Here is a 20,883-nt window from a genome sequence, read left to right as displayed (position 1 = left end):
AGGACAAACCCGAGAAGGGTAAGAAGAACGGCAATGCCAATGGGCAACAACATAATCCGGAAGGCCATGGAAATGCTGGTAAGCGCAAGGCCGATAGTGGTTTGGACTTTGTCGCAAATACCAACGCACAGGAGAATGGGCAGCGCCATAAAGGCAAGCAGCCCCAGAGGGGTGGAGGTCCAGGCAACAGTTTGGAGCGTTTGTTAAATCAGCCCTGTCCAAAGCACGGATCGATGGATAAACCGGCATCACATCTCTGGAAAGATTGTTATTGCATGCGGGATTTCAAGAATTCCAATATGTTCCAATATGACAACGGCCCGCACGGTGGTTCAGGAGGAGGTTTCCACGGGCCGGGTTACGGAAGTGGTGGTTCCGGTTCAGGGTTTCCAGGCAATCAAACCGGACACGTCAATCAAGGACACCAAGGTAACTAGGGAGGTTACAACCATTAGGGGAGTCAGCAGCAGCAGTAGCAGTCGGGTTATTAGAGCAATCCCAAACAGCTGAACATCGGGCAATATCATGTCTTCACTACTAGTTTATGCAAACGTGATCAGAAGCTTCACAAAAGGGCAGTCAACTCTGTTGAGCCGGCAGTACCTCAGTATTTACGCTGGTCGGATCAACCTATTTTGTGGAGTAGAGAGGATCACCCGCCCCGGATTGATAATCCAGGTCATTTGGCCTTGGTGGTAGCCCCTCAAGTTGGGGGATACAAGTTCACTAAAGTGCTCATGGATGGGGGAAGTAGTATCAATATTTTGTATTATGATACATTCCGCCGTATGGGGTTGACAGATAAGGATCTTAAACCGTCGAATACGGTATTTCATGGTGTGGTGCCTGGTAAGTCTGCATATCCTGTTGGTAAGATAGCTCTGGAGGTAGCTTTTGGAGATGACTACGATTCAAGGTCAGAAACATTAACATTTGAGGTGGTGAAGATCAAAAGTCCGTACCACGCCTTGTTTGGGCGACCGGTTTATGCTAAGTTTATGGCAAGGCCATGTTATGTTTACCTACAGCTTAAAATGCCAGGACATGAGGGGACTACCACATCACATGGAAGTAGAAAGATTGCTTTGGAGTATGAAGAAGGCGAGGCGGCTTATGCTGAGTCGGTTTGTGCCACGGAGGAGTTAAAATTCTATAAGGAGCAAGTTGATCCGGCAGACATGACCTCCTTAAAAAAGCCAACTACGGAACATGATCCAGCATTGAAGTTCAAATTAGCTACAGACACTAAAATGGTTGACTTTGTTCCTGGCGATTCATCCAAATAGTTCAGCATCAGCACTAACCTGGATCCCAAATAGGAAAGCGCGCTCATCGAGTTCATCCATGAGAATCGGGACATCCTTGCATGGAAACCTTCTGACATGCCAGGTGTACCGAGAGAACTCGCTACGCACACACTCAACATTGATCCTAAATTCAAACCGGTCTGACAGTTCCTCCGCCGTTTCAATGAGGAAAGACGCAAGGCTATAGGTGAAGAGGTAGCCCGTTTGTTGGCTGTTGGGTTTATTGTGGAAGTTTTTCATCCAGAATGGTTAGCCAATCCGGTGCTGGTTCTTAAGAAAAACGGCACTTGGCGCATGTGTGTGGACTACACAGATTTAAACAAGGCTTGCCCTGCAGACCCCTTTGCTCTCGCTCGCATTGATCAGATAATTGATGCTACGGCGGGTTGTGACCGTTTGTGTTTTTTGGATGCTTACTCTGGTTATCATCAGATCAAAATGGCAGTTAAGGACCAGGAGAAGACAGCCTTCATAACTCCTTTTGGAGCCTTCTGCTATGTTTCCATGCCCTTTGGACTCAAGAGTGCCCGGGCAACTTACCAGCGATGTGTTCAGAATTGCCTTCATAAGAAAATTGGGCGCAATGTTCATGCATATGTGGATGATATTGTGGTCAAATCTAGAAAGGAGGAGACATTGTTAGATGATCTACGGGAAACCTTTGACAATCTCCGGGTTTACAAGATGATGCTCAATTCGGAGAAGTGTGTTTTCGGTGTCCCAGCAGGCAAGCTCTTAGGTTTTCTGGTTTCAAACAGAGGCATTGAGGCTAATCCGGAAAAGATTGCAGCAATTACGTCCTTGGCGAAACCGGCGTGTATTAACGATGTGCAACGTCTGGCCGGCCAGATTACAGCCTTGAGCCGGTTTATCAGCCGCCTTGGAGAGAAGGCCATCCCCTTATATCAGATGGTCAAGAAAACAGATAACTTTGTCTGGAGTGAGGCAACTGATAAGGCGTTTGAAGATCAGAAGAGGCAGCTAGTGGACCGCCCGTGTTGGCAGCACTGATCGATAAAGAGCCATTATTATTATATGTGGCTGCTAATTCCCGGGCTATCAGCGTAGCCATTGTGGTAGAGCGCAAGGACCCTGGCAAAGAGTATCCGGTTCAGCGGCTGGTTTATTATATCAGTGAGGTGCTCATTGAGTCAAAGTAGAGGTATCCACATTGGCAGAAACTGGTGTATGGGGTATTTATGGCAAGCCGGAAGCTCAAACACTATTTTCAGGGCCATCCTATCACAGTGGTCAGTTCAGCCCCTCTGGGTGACATCATTCAAAACAGAGAGGCAACTGGCCGGATTGCCAAGTGGGCCATTGAGCTTGGACCTCACGGGCTCAAATATATACCCCGCACGGCGATCAAGTCCCAGGCACTTGTAGATTTCATCAACGATTGGACAGAGTTACAGGCACCTGAGGAGAAACCAGATAATACATATTGGACCATTCATTTTGATGGATCCAGACAGTTAGAGGGCTCGGGGACTGGAGTCGTATTAACTTCCCCATGAGGTGACAAGTTTTGTTATGTCCTTCGTTTAATGTTCCCTTGTACTAACAATGCAGCTAAATATGAGGCTTTACTCCACGGTCTTCGGATGGCTAAAGAGATGAATTTGAGCCGGGTTAAGTGCTTCGACGATTCAGATCTAGTGGCTCAGCAAGTGTCTGGCACTTGGGATTCTAAGGACCCACTCATGGCTGCATATCGGCGAGAGGTGGACGCAGTGGCTGGTCACTTTAAAGGTTATCAAGTGGACCATATAGACCGGCGGAAGAATGAAGCGGCGGATGCTTTAAGTCGCCTTGGTTCCCAACGTAAACCGGTTCTGCCCAATGTCTTTCTTGATGTCTTGCACAATACATCAGTCAAAATACCAACCGAAGAAGATTTGGCTATTCCTGATCCGGAGGCTCAGTTGGTGGCAGCTCTGCATGCCATACCGGATTGGACGATCCCATATCTAGATTACATGAACCGGGGCGAGTTACCAGCTGAGGAAACGTTGGCTTGACAGATAATCCGGCGGTCCAAGTCCATGACCATACTCAACAGGGAGTTACATCGTTACAGTGTTTCAGGAGCAATTCAGCGATGCGTTTCTCCTCAAGAAGGTTGTGAGATTTTGTGAGAAATTCATGAAGGGGATTGCGGTCACCACACCAGTTCGAAGTCGTTGGTTGCGAAAGCTTTTCGCCACGGTTTTTACTGGTTGACGGCGCATGCTGATGCGGAGGATTTAGTCAAAAGATGTGATGGATGTCAAAAGTTTGCCTGCCGTGCACACGTTCCGGCTCAAGAGTTGCGGATGATTCCAATTACGTGGCCGTTTGCAACTTGGGGGCTGGATATGGTTGGACCCTTCAAGCGCTCCAAGGACAAGAATACCCATTTGTTAGTAGCAGTTGATAAATTCACTAAATGGGTAGAGGCAGAGCCAGTCAGCAAGTGTGATGCAGCCACGGCGGTTCAATTCATCAAAAAGGTGATATTCGGGTTTGGCTTTCCACATAGCATTATAACGGACAATGATACTAACTTATCAAAAGGGGAGATGGAAGAATTCTGTCAACGTGAGCACATCTGGCTTGATCTAGCATCAGTGGCTCACCCCCAATCTAATGGTCAAGCAGAAAGGGCAAATCAAGAAATTTTACGGGGTATCAAACCAAGGCTTATGGTTCCCTTAAAGCGGACGCCGGGTTGTTGGGTCGAGGAGCTACCTTCTGTGTTATGGAGCATCAACACCACACCCAACAGGTCTACGGGTTACACGCCTTTCTTCATGGTTTATGGAGCGGAGGCGGTTCTTCCTAGTGACATCCGTCATGATTCGCCCCGTGTGGCAGCTTATGGTGAAGCTGATAATGAGAAGGCACATCAGGATTCTCTAGACCTGTTGGATGAAGAGCGGGATCTTGCAGCAGCACGTTCAGCGATTTATCAGCAAGATCTTCGACGTTATCACAACCGCCGGGTTAAAACTAGAACCTTTCAAGAAGGTGATTTGGTACTCCGGCTCATCTAGGATCAGACTGATATGCACAAGTTATCCCCCCCTTGGGAAGGACCCTTTGTGGTCAGCAAAAATCTGCACAATGGATCCTATTACCTCATTGATGTTCGAGAGCATGAAGACTCACGTCAATCGAAGGAGGAGACAAAGCGGCCATGGAACATAGCTCTCCTTCGGCCTTACTATACTTGATGCCATAGGCTCTTCACCTGTACATATTTATGACGGTGTATATACCACATAATAAACCGGAGCCTCCATTATAAGCGGGGTATCTGTTCTTTCTTATATCATATGTGTTCTTTTACAAGTTAATGGTCAAAGTGGAGTCTTTGTTAAACCGGCTTTAGCAGTTGCATAGAGATAAAGAAAATCACTAGGGGGCTTGGTCATGTTTGAACCACAGCTACACCTCTTGATAGGCATTTCAGCCACACAAGGAAAAATTTGTGGAGCCAAAGAGGGTATTGTACACAGTACAAACTCAAACATAGGCACATGCTGAGCATCGCTCACAAAGTTACTTGGGGGCTCTTTTTTGCAAAGCAACAAAGAGTTTGAAAGGACCCTCGTAATTGGCTATCAAGCCACGACTTGGAAGCCTGGTGTATTCACCTAAAACCCCGGGTTAACCTGCCTTCATCAAGTAAGCCACTCCTATCCAGGTAATCCTGGCATGACCCATCGAACGTTTGACAAGTCAATCTTTTACAGACCCTGAACTTGTCATAGTTAAAACGATGATTGGTTAATTGGAGGCCCATCTTAAAAGGCTTTGTTAAATGGTTTAACTCAGAGGCCTGGCAGCCCATGAAAAGCCTCGATTTGGAGCCTGGCAGCTCGTAATAAGCCTTGCATATTTTCCTATTTGAATTTTGTTTGTTGATAATCATAAGTATTTTTTGATAAACCGGCGTCCTTGACCCAGCTTGTTTTCCAACCACCAGTTGTTGGCACATGATCAATTATAAAGCGGTGGTCACTGGCCCGGTCTGGTTTGACTAAATCACCAGTATTATAAAGAAAATCTGGTAGTTATACCGGTCCGGTTTAATAGATAGACCGGCATTATGAAGATGCAATTACCAAACGTATCGGGTTGGTGTTAAGCACCTTTGCTGTATACACGTTTGGTCAATCAATGATGTATGTTCTGTACATTATTTTTTGTACAAACATTTGATTATTTAGCTAAAGTACTATATACTTATTGGATATTATGACATGTTTAGCAGTAAACCGCTAGACACTTTTAAGTTGTTTGGACTCAGGAAGGCAAGTCATCATAGTCTATGCATAAAATATATCCTAAAGGACGGCACAGATTGACACAAAGCGTTATGACACATGCTCGATGGCATGGCAGATAAACAAAGTTTCAGCTATCCTATTACATGAAGCTTTAAAGCGGCTCAAACAGTGCCATTGTTTTTCACAGTAGCCATATAAACCAGCGACCGGATTAGGACTCTTCATCACGATGGTTTGACGGTTGCGGGTCAGTTGGTGTTGGCACTTCTTCATCCCTCCCCAGCCGCTGGAAATCAGACGTTGACCAGTCGATTCCGGTTAAAGCTTGGAACACTGCCTCCTCATGGATAAGATCAGAAGGGTTAATATCAGGGGCATAAGTGTGCTTACTAATCGGAGGCACAAGTTAATCGACTTCATGGATATCGATCGGCTGTCTTTTCCCTTCTGCATCATAAAACAGTTGAAAATGGGACAAATCGATGTCCTCAGCCAATTTGCTGGCCGCTGGCCGCATCTGTTTGGTCAGCCGCCGAAGATCATCATTGTCAAAGTTTGTCCGTCTTCTTTAACGCCTAGATATCCTTTAATGATATCCTCCGCTTCAAGGTCTGGAATCCAGGCCTTGGCTCGAATAAGGGCGGTTAATGCTCCTGCTCTTGCAGCGGCTCTTTTCAACCCGACAATACGCGCCGGTAACATGCCCAGCTTCTCAAGGGTCTCCTTAATCAATGTTGGCGCCGGTTTGTTATAAGCCGCTGTACTAATGGATCGCTGAGATCCAGAGTATAGCTGCTCAACCAATGTATACGCCGCTTTGAGCTTCATCCGCATATCCGCACCAAGATGAGTGATTCGAGTTCCTGCCAAAGATTTTATCAACATTTTGGTCAGTTTTAATATTCATTGACTGGTGCAACATACATAAGCAGACACTTACCAAAGATAGCAGAGGTCATAGCATTGATTTGGCGCTTCAAACCGGATAGTTCTTCAACCATCGGTTTCAGGGCTTCCTCGGCATCTACAGCTCTTTTGGTCAAACCGGCTTTTTTGGTTTCCCATTCAGCACGATCTCGGTTGAAGGATTCTTTCAATTCTTCCATTCCGGCCAGGGCCTGCGTCAGCTCCTCTTTGGCTTTTGCAGCTTTGGCTTGTTGAGATTTCACATTTTCTTGCAAGTCAGAGTTTTGGGCATCTTTTCTTCTCAGTTCAGCCTGCAATATTGAAGGAATATTCAACAAAACAACATATTTATGCACTAAGTATAAAGCATATAACAAGTTATCCACTACATACTTGGGGGCTAATGCCTATTTGCTCTCAAATACTACCCTCTATACAAGTCTCCAGAACAATGCAAGCATTATCCTTGACACTTGGGGGCTAATGTACGTTTGTTCTAAACCGGCGGTGTGGATTAAAAACCGGATTAACTTGCCAAGTTAAACCGGCCTTTGGGGGCTATGCTGCAGAACGTTATCTAATTTTTTCAAACATGAGTCTTATCTATGATTGAGGACACGCCTTTGCAAGGATCAATGATGGGATGCTTGAAGTGTTACAAAGACTCGGTTTACAATTAACAATCATAAAACGACCCTTGGAGGCTACTTGGAATAGTATTTCAGCTATAAATCAATGTACAAAGGAGAAGCATTTACCTCATATCGTTCTTTCATCAAATTCACCAAACCGGCTTCATAGTCCCGGTTTGAGTGCAGACGGTTCAGGAAGCCGGAATGAAGTTCATCAGCATTGACATGAGCATAGTTTGATAAGTCGCTGCTCCATTTACCTTTATCCCTGGCAATTTTCTCTTCTTTGGCACTATGCTGAGCCAAAATGACGGGATGACCAGGAGAGCTGTGGCCTGTTCTAGTAATAATAACATCATCACCTTGGCCTTCAGGATTTTTGGTGGATGATGATGGAATTTCAGTATCAGGGGTGGCACGTTCAGCATCTGTTGGTTTGTCAGTATATTGGCCGTCAAGGGGCGGATCATCAAAAGTTGTTTCAGGATGAAGGCCTTCCGGTTCACCAGTCTGCTCCGGTTCACCTCTTGGCTCTTCTTCTTCGGCAACAGGGCCTTCTAGCGGATTGGTGACCCGAGCTTTCTTGCTGGGTCTAGCTTTGGCCCTGCAAATAGAATAAAAAAGGATTAACATCCTGTTCAAAAGATATAGGGCGCATTGAAAGGAAAGGTTTTTCATAACTCACCCGGCCACAGTTTTCAAAGGGGGGAGTTGAGTTGCTGTCGATTCACCAGAAGAGGAAGGAGGTGTCACCTGATAATTTGAATCGGACGGATTAAGAGGCTGTCTGAAATAACCTGCCTTGGGGTAAGAATGGTCAGGACTAGGAGAGACCTCAGACCGGCGCTTCCGAACCGGAGTATCAGGTAAACCGGTAGAGGTGACCTGTTGGCCACTGTGCCGGGTTGTCCGACGAGCTTCATGCTATCGAGTCTTCAAAATAAATGTTGGATCCAAGTGAGCAAGAGGATGAGAAAAGCTTACTTTCTGGATTGCTTGGCGAGTTTTTTGTGTTGGCATAGAGTCTGAACCGGAGGAAAGGGTAATTACCTCTACATCATCATCCTGACTGGCTTCTGCCTCCTCCTGAGGAAGATCATTGTTAACAAGATGCATAAAAAGAGAGCCAAGTGAGTCAAGTTCTACCTCAACTTATGGGTCATCAGTATCATCATCAAGTTCCATATTAATCCGGTTAGCCGTTTTCCGCTTTGACGTCCGTTTTACGGCTTTGGTCTTCGGGCGGGTTGGCTTGACCACTTTGTCTCCAGTTGGCTTTGCCGCTTTCTCTATGGATTTCTGTTTCCAGAAAGGGTCATCACCCTATGTATATATAAAGAAGAAGGGTTACATCTTGTATAAGTTAAATATATTAGAGATGAAGAGGAAGTGTAATGCTTACAGCAGGCGGTTTGTTGTTGGTATGGAAGGGACTCAGACCGGTTTGACTACAGACCAGTTCCGATTCATTCAGAATTTTCTTTACACCTTTGGTAACTTCTTCCTCGGATAATTGGATATTGCAGTGACGTTGAGGATCGTCAACTTCACCGGTATATTCGCACATTAAACTGGGACGATGGCTTAGCGGCAAGATACTCTAGGATATCCAACAGCGCACCAAATCCACGCCTGTTAAACCATTTGCCATAAAGGCCCGAAGCTTGGCGATTTGAGGAGCGTATTGTGCCCTTTCTGAAGAACTCAGGCTTGTGGCATTGGGTGAGTATTGGATAATCTATGACCACGGAAGCCGGGGAGGGGATTTTTATCCTCAGGCGAAGTGTCTCTGCAATAGAACCATGTTTGGTTCCATTCCTTTGGGTGGCTATGGTGTTTGGCATGAGGAAATTCCACTTCTTTCCGCTTTTGAATTGAGACACCACCAAGCTCTGTGTTCGGGCCATTTACAAACTCTGTGCACCGGTTTAAGTGAAAGAAATCCTGGAACAATCCTGTAGTTGGTTCTTCTTGTAAATAGGCTTCACAGAAGACTTGGAAATTACATAAGTTGGAGACTGAGTTGGGGCCAATATCTTGTGGATGCAGTTGGAAGCTGGCAAGTACATCTCGATAGAATTTTGACCCTGGCGGTTTGAAACCACGTCCTATATGGTCAACAAAGATTACCACCTCGCCTTGTCTTGGGGTTGGAGGATTCTGTGTGCCTGGAACTCGCCATTTAATCTCAGTTTTCTTGGGCAGAGAGCCGATGCTGACCATCTCATTCAATTGATCCTAAGTAACCTGGGAACGAGCCCAGTTGCAGGCAGTGAATTGTTTGGCCATTGCAAAGCGAACAAACTGAAAATGAAAGGCCGGCTTATAAATTACGCATGATTATGCACAAGATACAAGGGAGTAAGGAACATGCTGATATGATAAAGAGTACAAACCGAAAACTAGTATAATAAGAGAGAAAGGTAATGCTAGCACAGGGTTGATCAGACACTGTTAAACCGGAGCATAATTGTGAAGGTAACATGCTCTTCCGGTTTATCAGAGGGCTAATGGCATAGACTATTTATACAATGCTAAACCGCTTATATTGGTGCGAGGAGAAACGGATCTCACAGGAGCATAAAAACAGATCTCACAGTGATGTATAAAACTTTCAGATCTAAAGCTAAGACAGAAAAGCAAAAATAATTGGATCTTGAAGGGGTACAGAACTGAAGCAATTTTTGACAGACTAGATAAGTTCTTTGCGCATAAGGATTTGTGATGACCATGGTAGGTAAGCTACGGCAAGAGATGTATCAAGCATGAAGTGTCCATCTATTTAAGGAAGAACAGGGAAGAATAGCACAGATGAACTTCGAAAGAACTGCGAAGAATGTCGAAACCCTAGAACAGATCTATGGCGAAGGAAGCAGAGAACTTACCGGAGCTGGTGAGGAAGCGGAAGGGCGCCGCAGTATTCTGGTGCGTTCAGGGTGATGCAGCGGCCAAGGTCGGAGCAGAGGCGACGGTCGACGGTGGCGGCGCAGCTCTAGAGGCTGAGTGGCGCGAGGAAGACGACACGAAGAGGCACGGGGGGAAACGGTGAAAATGACCCCTCGGTCCTATTTATAAGGCGAAGTGATAAAATGGCAAGTACGGGAATCGAGGAGCCCAAAAAAATGGATAAGTTAATAAAGGTGTCGCCTCGATGACTGGATATGTATTAAATGAAGGAAATCTCCGACATCAACGGATGGATGACGTCACGGCGGTTTATCGTAATTTTGAAGTATGACGTCACGGCGGTTTACAAGATCAAAAATGAAGATAAGAGAGAAGATTTTTTCTAAAGTGTGGAAGATTGACATGAACAAGTTCAAACCAATCTAGGGCCTAATGTTGGGGATATTACTACTGGAGGTAAACCGGCCTTATGTAGCCGGGTTGACTCCTTGAAGATTAGAAGCCCATGAAGATGTAAAGATGCTGGTGATTTACGGAGGGCCCAAAGGCGGGTTACAGTCTGTAAATGTAAACCGACCTAGTCATGTAACTTGTATAGTAAGATAGAAAGAGAGAGGCCGAACCGGAAACGTTTATAATCCGGCTTCGGGACTCTGTAGCCCGGCGGGCGTCAACCTATGTATATAAAGGGATGACCCGACCGCGGTTTAGGGAGAGACAACAACAACTCGAGAGCCAGACAAAGCGGATTCGCTCCCTGGCCTTCGAAACCCTAGCAATACCAATCCCAACTAGACGTAGGCTTTTACCTTCATCGAAGGGGCCGAACTAGTATAAACTCCCGTGTCCCCTTGTCCGGTTTAACCCCTTTAAGCTAACCCGTTGCGATGGCTCCATGACTAAGTCCTTTCACGAGGACATCTGCCATGACAAACCCACGACAGTGTTGCCTAATCACAAACAGTTCATCCAAGTGAACAGTATGCTGTTTATCACACACACCTTCATGTGGCTCCCCGTTTCTTTTGTGTTGCCTAATCACAAACACTTCATCCGAGTGAACCATATGCTATGTGTCGCACACGCCTTCATCTGGCTGCCCGTTTCTTTTGTTCCTCCTCATCACAAACAGTTAATTGAACTGAACCATATGCCCTTCATCGCACACGCAACTAAAACATGAACCGTGTTTGATGCATCATCATCGCAAATGTTTTATACATCTCTGACGGTTTTCATACAACACCATTTGTGATTATGGCATCACACACAGTTTCTTGAAGGGTCTCTGATTATAGTGTCGCGTTAGCAGCATCCTGCAGTAGTGACTGGCAACGAAAGACAATTTAGTTTGAGATGGAGGGCAAAACAGTTAAGTTGCAAGCAGTGAAAATGACGAATCTGTCTTCCATATCTGAGCTAGAGCTTACGAGCTTCATTGAATGGAGGTGGCCAACGATATCTGGACAGCAGCTCTCATCACAGTTGAGCAGACTGACGAAACGCCCTCTACACTGGTTCCACCCAAAATTCAGACAATTTTGAATGAATATCAAGATGTCTTTGCTGAACCAACAACCTTGCGCCCGCGCCGCCAATACGACCACAACATTAATCTGGAGCCGGGCACAACACCGATCAACACCAAGCCGTACCGCTACTCGCCGATGCAGAAGGATGAGATTGAATGACAAGTCCAAGAGATGCTTAGCTCAGGCTTCATTCGCACATCATGAGCCCCTATGCCGCACCTATGTTGCTCGTGAAAAAGAAGGATGGCATCTATCATTTTTGTGGGGATTTTTGACACCTGAATACTACAATAGTGAAGAATAAATTTCCACTTCCCGTTGTTGATGAGCTGCTCGATGAACTGGTCGGAGCCAAATATTTCTGCAAGATCGATCTATGCATGGGGTACAATCAAATCCGCATGCGGGAAGAAGACGAAGATAAGATTGCCTTCAAGACGCATCACAACCACTACCACTTTCGCTTCATGCCATTCGGCTTGTGCAATGCGCCGGCTACATTCCACTGCTTGATGAACACAATCTTTGGTAGCTACATCCGTAAGTTCATAATCATCTTCCTGGAAGACATATTGGTTTTCAACATTGACCTTCAGGAACATAAAGAACACCTGCGCCTCACTTTGAACCTCCTCCGCGAGCATCAACTTATCACCAAGGCCAGCAAGTGTTCATTCGTGAACACAAGCATTGAGTACCTCGGGCATGTGATCACCCAAGACGGTGTCGCCACTAACACAAGCAAGACCAGTGCCATGCAGGCCTGGCTCGTGCCATGACACCCACCAAGCTGCATAGATTTCTGGAGTTAACAGGTTACTACCGCAAATTCGCCCCCCACTATGGCATCATCGTGAAGCCCCTGACTCAACTTCATGCGCAACAAGGCGCAACATCTAGAAGAAAGGCTTTCTTTGGAGCGACAAGGCACAACAAGCATTCGACATGCTCAAGCAAACCATGGTGAGCACGTCGGTCTTGGTACTCCCCAACTTCATGCGCCCGTTCGCCGTCGAAACCGATGCGTGCGACACTCGCGTGGGTGCGGTTCTCGCCTAGGATGGCCACCCAGTCGCCTACCTCAGCAAGGCTCTACGGGTGCGAAATCAGAAGCTTTCCACGTACGAGAAGGAATTTCTCGCCATGATGATGGCCATCGACAAGTCGCAGCCATACCTGTAGCGCTCCCCATTCGAAATCGTCACCGACAACAAGAGTCTCCGTGCGCTTGGCGATCAACAACTGGTCACCGATCTCCAACACAAGGCCATGTAGATGATGTTGGGCCTCCAATTCTCCTTCTGTTACAAGAAAGGCGTTGACAACGGCGACACCAATGCGCTGTCTCGCGTCCGCCATCTCCTAGCGCTCGATGCACTGTCCATAAGCCAACCGTAGTGGCTGCAATAGGTGGCGAACTCCTACGAGACCGACCCCAACTCCCAAGAACTGCTTGCCAAGCTACCCGTTGTCAGCGAGGACGACCAAGGCCGCACGCTGCAAAATCTTGTGATTTGACAATGCAGCTGCCTGTGGATCTACGCCAAATCTGCACTCCAGACCAAGCTCATCGCCGCACTCAATCACAACGCGGTTGGGGGACACTCTGAATCCACAACCACCTACCATTCGGTGCGCAAGCTCTTCGCCAGGCCCGGCCCAAAGCGCACCATGGAGGATTTTGTGCGTCAGTGCACCGTCTGCCAGCATGCCAAGCACGAGAACAAACACCCGACCGGCAAGCTACAACCCCTTCCGATCCCGGATGCGCCACGACAGGACTTGACCATGGACTTCGTCGAGGGGCTGCCCAAATTGGAAGGATGTGACTCCATCATGGTCGTCGTGGATCGGTTGACCAAGTTTGCACACTTTGTGCTGCTCCATCACCCCTTCACCGCGGTGCAAGTAGCACTCGCGTTTTGGAAGCACATCATCAGGTTGCTGTTGGGAAATGTTGCATGGAAAACAAAAAAAATTCTACGCACACGCAATGATCTATCCATGGAGATGCAAAGCAACGAGGGGGAGAGTGTGTCTATGTACCCTCATAGACCGTAAGCAGAAGCATTTATTCAACACGGTTGATGAAGTCGCACACCTTTGTGATCCGCCCGATCAAGTACCGAACGCACGGCACCTCCGTGTTCTGCACACATTTAGCTCGGTGTCGTCCTCGCCATCTTCATCCAGCAAGCGCGGCAAGGTAGTAGATGAGTTCCGTCAGCATAGCGGCATGGTGATGGTGCTGTTGAAGTAATCCTGCAGAGCTTTTCCTAAACACTGCGGCGATGTAGAGCGGATGAGTAAACTAGTGGCGGAGGGGTGCCGACACACGACATGGAATAAGTTGCGTCTTGTGTGGCACCCTTCCCCACATATATATAGGTGTGGGAGGGGAGGAGGCAGCCCCTAGGGCGTCCTAATACGTGTGGCGGCAGCCCTAGGGCTCCTTCCTTTGGTGCACCCCCTTCCAAATAATGGCACAAGGGGGAAGGAAAGGGGGGAGGCGCCCCCTTCTTTCCTTCCTCTCTTCTCCGGGATATGGTAAGAGGGGGTGGCGCCCCCCTTTACCATGTATTAGGCGTGGAAGCCTCAAGGGTGGCGCACCATCCCATGTGGGCTGGTGTGTTCCCCTCTACATGGCCCAACAAGGCCCAATACACTCCCGGTGCCTCTGGAACCCCTTTCGGTATAACGGTAACTTTCCGGTGCATTCCAAAACCATTCCAGAGACCAAATAGCATCGTCCTATATATCAATCTTTACCTCTGGACCATTTCGGAGCTGCTCGTCATGTCTGTGATCTCATCTGGGACTCCAAACAACATCCGGTTACCAAACCACATAACTCATATAATACCAAATCGACATCGAACGTTAAGCGTGCAGACCCTACGGGTTCGAGAACTATGTAGACATGACCGAGACACCTCTCTGGTCAATAACCAATAGCGGAACATGGATGTCCATATTGTCTCCTAGATATTCTACGAAGATCTTTATCGGTCGAACTGTTATGACAACATACATGATTCCCTTTGTCTATCAGTATGTTACTTGCCCGAGATTCGATCCTTGGTAACTTCATACCTAGTTCAATGCCGTTACCGGCAAGTCTCTTTACTTGTTCTGTAATACATCACCTTGTGACTAACTCCTTAGTTATTTTCTTGCAAGCTTATGATGGGTATTACCGAGAGGGACTAGAGATACCTCTTCGATACTTGGAGTGACAAATCCTAATCTTGATCTATGCCAACTCAACAAACACCTTCAGAGATACCTGTAGAGCAACTTTATGATCACCCAGTTATGTTGTGACATTTGATAGCACACAAGGTATTCCTCCGGTATCCGCGAGTTGCATAATCTCATAGTCGAAGGAATATGTATTTGACATGAAGAAATCAATAGCAATAAACTGAACGATCATTATGCTATGCTAATGGATGGGTCTTGTCCATCACATCATTCTCCTAATGATGTGATCCCGTTATCAAATGACAACACATGTTTATGTTTAGGAAACCTTAACCATCTTTGATCAATGAGCTAGTCTACTAGAGGCTTACTAGGGACACAGTATTTGTTTATGTATTCACACATGTATTTAAGTTTCTGATCAATACAATTCTAGCATGAATAATAAACCTTTATCATGAATAAGGAAATATAAAATAAAAACTTTATTATTGCCTCTAGGGCATATTACCTTCAGTTGCACACGACATCCGCCACTCCATCGTCTCCGACAGGGACAAAATCTTCACCAACGCGATGTGGCAGGAGCTGCTCGCCGTAGACAGCACCAATCTCCTGTACTCCACTGCCTACCATCCTTAGACGGACGGCCAAACCGAGGGGGTCAATCAATGCCTCGAGATGTACCTTCAATGTGCCATCCACGACATCCCGAAGCAATGGCGCAAGTGGCTGCCGACGGCGGAATTCTGGTACAACTCCACGCATCACTCGTCGCTCAAGTGCTCTCCCTTCAAGGCGCTCTGCGACATCGACCCCAACCTGGGGGGCTTGCCACACTTCAACTCCGCCATGCCAGCGGACGCGCCAACAGGCGAGCTGGAGTGGACCGCGCACACTGATCAGCTTCGCGCACAGCTTGCCCGCGCCTAGGCACGCTTTAAGAAGCAGGCCGTCCGCCACCACGCGTTCAACATTGGGGAACAAGTACTGCTCAAACTACAACCATATGCTCAGTCTTCGGTCGTCAATCGCCCTTGCCGGAAGCTCTCCTACAAGTTCTACACTCCGTTCAAGGTGGCCGAACAGATTGGCACACTTGCACATCGCCTGCAACTGCCGGCAGATTGCCGCATCCATCTGGTATTCCACGTTTCCCAGTTGAAGCCTTTCACTCCTGATTACACCTTGTCTTCTCTGAATTACCATGAGTACTTGAGCTGGTCACCAGAAAGGCGGAGCCCATGGCCATCTTGGAGCGTCGCATGATGAAGAAAGGGGACGTGCCCATCATCCAGCTACAAGTGCAGTGATCAAACATGCCTCCGGCGGGCACCACCTGGGAAGATCACGACATCCTCAAAGAATGCTACACTATGGCCTGCATCTGGGATGGAGCTCCGTCACAAGAAGGTGTAATGTCACGCCTGCAGATGACACATGTGCAGTAGACTGAAAGTGTAGTTCAGTTAACTGTAGTTAACTGAACTGCAACGAGTGTGTGGCGTGCTTATTGGGCCGGAGGACATGTAACGTGTGTTGGCCCAGGCCAGGGTTGGAGCCCTGGTGGGCAGCTACATATTGTACGACTATGAGACGATGAGGCAGCACGTGAATTGTGAACCAATTTCCTCCTTTCCCCTTCTCCAAACTCGCTCTCACCTAAACCTGCTGCTCCACACCTATCTTCTCGATATCAATCCCAATCCCCTTCTCCCTAGGTCATGACACCCTAGTGTATGGGGCAGAAGGAGTGCTCCCCACGGAACTCATATACGGGTCACCTCGAGTACTTGCCTACGGTGAAGTACAACAAGATCAGCTTCGACATGACGATGTTGTGCTCCTTGAGGAATGTAATGCCCCGGATGTAACATTCCATAATTGTAACTCCAACTCTTGCCATTTCCGGCAATGTGAAATGTTATATCCTCCATGGTTGGGTTTTGTCTTTCGCTTTTGCATTTTTTCCATGTCATGTATTCCATCTCATGTCATCATGTGCATCTCATTTGCATTCGCGTTCGTCTCATGCATCCGGTCATTTTCCCCTTTGTCCGTTTCGGAATCCGACACTCACACATGCACACGTTTCACCTCTCAGACCTTTTTCGTGAGCGGGAGAAAAACATTCTTGGAATGGGCCGAGATTTTTCGAGTGGCCTTGGTACACCACTGGTAAGCCGCCTGTCTTCCATTTGGAGGTCGTTTGATGCCCCAATGGTTAACCGGGTAACCTCAAAAACCCCTCTCTCATTGCAGCCCAACACCCCTCCACAACAGCTAACTAGCCCATCTAAACCCTCTCCATGCTCTCCGTCGTTGGATCACGATCGTGTGGGCGAAACCCCACCTCATTTGGACTCTCCTAGCTCCCTCCACCTATAAATATGCCACTCCCCCCGAAATTTGCGGATCAAACCCTAGCCACCACGTCCTCCGCGCCGCCGGACACGTCCGCGCCGCCGCCCTCGACGAATCATGACGCACCACGTGTCCCCCTAAGCTCCACCTCCGCCGCCAGCCCGCCAAGGCCCACGCGGGGCCCTCCCGGCCGGTGCGCTGGCGCCCGCAGCTCTGCCCCGCGCCGCCCTTCGCCATCGTGTCGCCGTCGCCCGCCTCCACATCGTCGCATCGCCGTCACCCACCTCCACCTAGCCACTCCGCCCTAATGCCTGCGAGCTCCGCCACCCAACACGCCGGTGCCGCCCCAGATCCAGCGTCCCCGACCTGCCGGTGACCTCCCCGCCAACTCCGGCCACCGCGTCCCTCATATCGGGCGACTTCGACGTCGAGCCTCAATTTATGTGTCCGGGTCAACCCTAGATCCGGAGGTGATTTTCTTCTAAGTCCCCAAATTCTTTAATCTCATGTGCACATGTTTGACCGGCGATATCTCCATGCTCGTTGCTCTGATTTGCGCATATGATATATCGAAATGTTCGTCTCGTGATGCTCTACATGCTAGTGTCATTTGCATGTATGTTACTGTCCATATTGATGCCCTAATATTTGTTGCAAAAGTGCTAAATGATGTTGTCTGCTGGAATCCATCATAACTTGTTGATTTGTCATTTTCATAACATTTTGTGTGTGCATCTTTTGAGCATCATGTCTACATGTTTTAGGAGCACCTTCATGCCATCTTTACAGTGGTGCAATCCTTGTATTTTTATGTGCCCTATGGTGACTAGCACAAGCATGCAAAGTAGGCCACTTGATGTTGTTGTTTTCAGCTAATTAGTTTTTCCTGCTAAGTCTTTTCCTGTTACATTATGTTGCTATGTTGTCTTGTTTCCCCAAGTAGATCCATGCATATTTTGATGAAGTTCAGTAAGAGTGTTTGGAAGATATGGTTATGCTCTATCCATTTATACCTCTGGTTGTAATTATGGAGTAGTGTAGCTTGTCATTACCAAGCTCATATCACCTGTGATGTTTGCATTGATGCTACCATCTTTTTGTGCATCTTTGGCTCAAGTTCAGTAAGGGAGTTTTGTTCATTGCCTTTAGTAATAGCATCCATGATCATGTTTGGCATGATATGTTCCTGTAGCATGTAGTTTACTAGCTCTAAACATTGCTAACTGATGCTGTTTATCCCATGTTTAGTATTTTTGCTAAGTCTGTGAAGCTGTTATAATTTGCATTTTTGCCATGCTGTTTTAGGCTTGTTGTAGTGAGTTCTAGCAGGAGCTCAGTGTTCATGATTTGTAGAGCTTCACTTGTACTTCATTGCCATATGTTTTGTTGCTATGTTGGAGTGCTCTAGCATAGTTTCATGATGCATCTAAGTGCAATGATGCTGTTAAGCGCAATCTTACCTTGTTCTTGTTTTGCTCGTCGTTTGCAAACCGTGCATCCGTTTCCGGTGATCTTTACATCGATGTCGACTGAAATCTCCTAATCTTTCTAGTGGCATGCTTGGTTTTCCAAGTTGATGCCATGATCATATTTTCCCTTCCAGAGTACCCATATGCATTGCACATCATAACTTGCATCTCATGTCATGTCTTGCATCATGTTGCATGTGCAGTGCACCGTGATTGATTGTGGTTCCGTTGCTTATGTTCTTGCTTTGGATAGAGCCGGGAGATGAATTCATGAACGAGGATCCTGTCAAGCACATCTACAAGGAGCAAGCTTTCGACAACTCTGAGAACTTTGCAGGCAAGATGATCATTACGCCCGATATCACTTCTATCTTTGCTTGCTAGTTGTGCGTTCTATCTCTATGTCGCACTACCTACCACTTGTTTATCATGCCTTCCACATTGCCAAGTAAAGCCTCTAACCCACCTTCCTAGCAAACCATTGTTTGGCTATGTTACCGCTTTTGCTCAGCCCCTCTTATAGCGTTGCTAGTTGCAGGTGCCTTGCAGGTTGTTCCATGTTGGAACATCGATATGTTGGGATATCACAATATATCTTATTTAATTAATGCATCTATATACTTGGTAAAGGTGGAAGGATTGGCCTTTTGCTTGTTCTTTTGTTCCACTCTTTCCGCCCTAGTTTCCGTCATACCAGTGTTATGTTCCTTGATTTTGCGTTCCTTGCACGGTTGGGGTTATGGGACCCCCTTGACAGTTCGGTTTCAATAAAACTCCTCCAGCAAGGCCCAACCTTGGTTTTACCATTTGCCTTATAACAACTAAAATTTTCCTAGGGAGTAATTAAACCGACGAATTTCTTAATCAACAACCGGGACAGTCTTCCTCTGTGTGCTGGTCCAACCTGGTTGATGTCCGGCGCCCCTAGGCAACCAGGCTCTCAGCCAGCCCGACGTCTTGCCCATCCGGTGTGCCCTGAGAACGAGATACTTGCGACTCCTATCAGGATTTGTTGGCACATCGGGCTGTCTTGCTGGTCTTGTTTTACCATTGTCGAAATTTCTTGTAACCGAGATTCCGAGAGAAGAAATATCCTTCTTTGATCATGAGAGCTTGTGATGGGCTAAGTTGGGACACCCCTGCAGGGTATAAACTTTCGAGAGTCGTGCCTGCGGTTTTGTGGCAGATGGGAATTTTTTAATATTCGGTTGTAGAGAACTTGATACTTGACTTAATTAAAATACATCAACCGTGTGTGTAACCGTGATGGTCTCTTTTCAAAGAGGTTCAGGAAGTGAACACGGTTGGGTTATGTTTGAACGTAAGTAATTCAGGATACTTCTTGATCACTTCTAGCTTCATGTCCGTTGTGTAGTTTCTCATCTTACTCTTGTACTCGTATGTTAGCCACCATATCTTCTTAGTGCTTGCTGCAGCTCCACCTTATAACCACATCCTACCTATAAGCTTAAATAGTCTTGATCACGCGTGTTTTGAGATTGCTGAGTCCTCGTGACTCACAGTTACTAGCAAAACAGTTGCAGGTGCCGATGATACCAGTGCAGGTGATGCCACCGAGCTCAAGTGGGAGTTCAACGAGGACCTTGGCCGTTACTATGTTTCCTTTCTGGATGATCAGTAGTGGTGCTCAGTTGGGACGATGGGGATTTAGCATTTGGGGTTGTCTTCTTTTCATTTGGATTCGTCTGTAGTCGGACTTTGTGTGTACTCTGAATGATGTATGGATTATTTGATGATTGTGTGATGTGGGAATTGTAAGCCAACTATTTACTTATCCTTGTTCTTGTACATGGGATTGTCTGAAGATGACCCTTCTTGCGATAATACCAAAATGCGGTTATGCCTCTAAGTCGTGCCTCGACACGTGAGAGATATAGCCGCAACTTGGGCGTTACAAGTTGGTATCAGAGTCATCCCGACATAGGACCCCCTTGCTTGATCGAATCGCTGACGTTGTTGAGTCTAGAACAAAACTGTTTTGAGTCTTAGGATTATATATATCGGAGAGTAGGATTCTTTTTACTCCTCAGCCCCCTTTGTCGCTCTAGTGAGGTCTCCTGGCGTAGATGTTTTGACTTTCCTCTCCTCATTTTCACTAAAAAAATTTAGGATCACGCGGGTATCTTGGGATCGTTCTGATATTCTTGTGACGAGAACATTGTTCTTGGTGCCTCCTGACATTTAGATGTTATGGCAGTGTCCCCGGGAGTTGAGCTCCGAGGTGTTGTCGTCACAATTTTATCATTACAGTTCTAGAATACCTGAGT

At 46.9% G+C, this 20,883-nt stretch overlaps 1 pseudogene; it reads left to right on the top strand.

Moving 5' to 3' along the window:
- The window catches only part of LOC125536308, a 107,330-nt pseudogene extending 91,926 nt beyond the window's left edge, over window positions 1-15,404 (top strand).
- The last annotated feature ends 5,479 nt before the right edge of the window (window positions 15,405-20,883 follow it).

The sequence above is a fragment of the Triticum urartu genome, chromosome 2, assembly GCF_003073215.2.
Source record: "Triticum urartu cultivar G1812 chromosome 2, Tu2.1, whole genome shotgun sequence".
Lineage (NCBI taxonomy): Eukaryota > Viridiplantae > Streptophyta > Magnoliopsida > Poales > Poaceae > Triticum > Triticum urartu.
Note: the sequence above shows the minus strand (reverse complement) of the source record. Positions and strands in the feature narration are given on the sequence as shown.